This window comes from Chanodichthys erythropterus, chromosome 21 (assembly GCF_024489055.1).
Source record: "Chanodichthys erythropterus isolate Z2021 chromosome 21, ASM2448905v1, whole genome shotgun sequence".
NCBI classification, from domain to species: domain Eukaryota; kingdom Metazoa; phylum Chordata; class Actinopteri; order Cypriniformes; family Xenocyprididae; genus Chanodichthys; species Chanodichthys erythropterus.
This window is the reverse complement of record NC_090241.1, coordinates 36,016,906-36,018,023: the sequence shown is the minus strand read 5'-3', so window position 1 is coordinate 36,018,023 and position 1,118 is coordinate 36,016,906.

Below are 1,118 nucleotides of genomic sequence, written 5' to 3'. Positions count from 1 at the left end.
ATAAATAAAACAATAAATTAATACTATATAAATATGTATAGTATATGTATAAAAATGAATATATAAATTTATATTATATAAAAGCCGTTTTATAATATAATAAAAAATAATATTATATATTTATATATTAAAACTGTAAATAAAACAATTAATTAATACTATACAAGTATATATAGTATATGTATAAAATTAATATATACATGTATATTATATATATGCAGTTTTATAATATAATAATAATTCATATATATCTGCAGTTTTATAATATATATATACAATAAAAATAATATATTTATATAATAAAACTAAATAAAACAATAAATAAATACTATGTATTTTTTATTGCAGTTTTATAATAAAATAATTATATTTTATTTACAATTTTTAATTTTATTTTATTATGTATTTGCACACACACACCCCCCCCCCCCCCCCCCCCCCCACACACAAACACACACACACACACACACACACACACACACACACACACACACACACACACACACAAACATATATATATTATAATAATAAAACTGTAAATAAAACAATAAATGAATACTCTATAAATATGGTATTTATAATATAAAAATACATTTAAATAAAATATAAATAAGTATTAAACTTCAACAATTATGATTACAAATAAAAGCAGATATTCTGTGCTCTTATGTACATCAACAATTGATTCTCCTGAGCAATTTTACAAGAAACATGCAACACAGTTACTTGAAACATCAATGAGGTCTCCCAAGCTATAAGAGATCAATCTTTTTAGCACTTTTTTGCATGTGAACAGCACAAGATGTTGAATAATTCAGCCTATAGTAACGACACACACAGTATGAGGTGTTATGGGTAATAATCACCCCCCTTCAACTGGCATGCACTTTGTTTAGCCTTTGAGTGCCGGAGCAGTTAGTTATGTTAATGAGTCTCCTCTACTTTAATGTATTGAATAGAGCAGCGGTTGATTGGCTAGGAGCCACACAGTGGGCGTGACCTCAGACAGCACAGACAGAGAGAGAGAGGGAGAGAGAGAGAGAGAGAGGGAGGCGTGGAGACTTTCTAAATCCCATAACCCATCTGGAGTCCATCTGTGCCTCGCTGGCGGTGGGAAG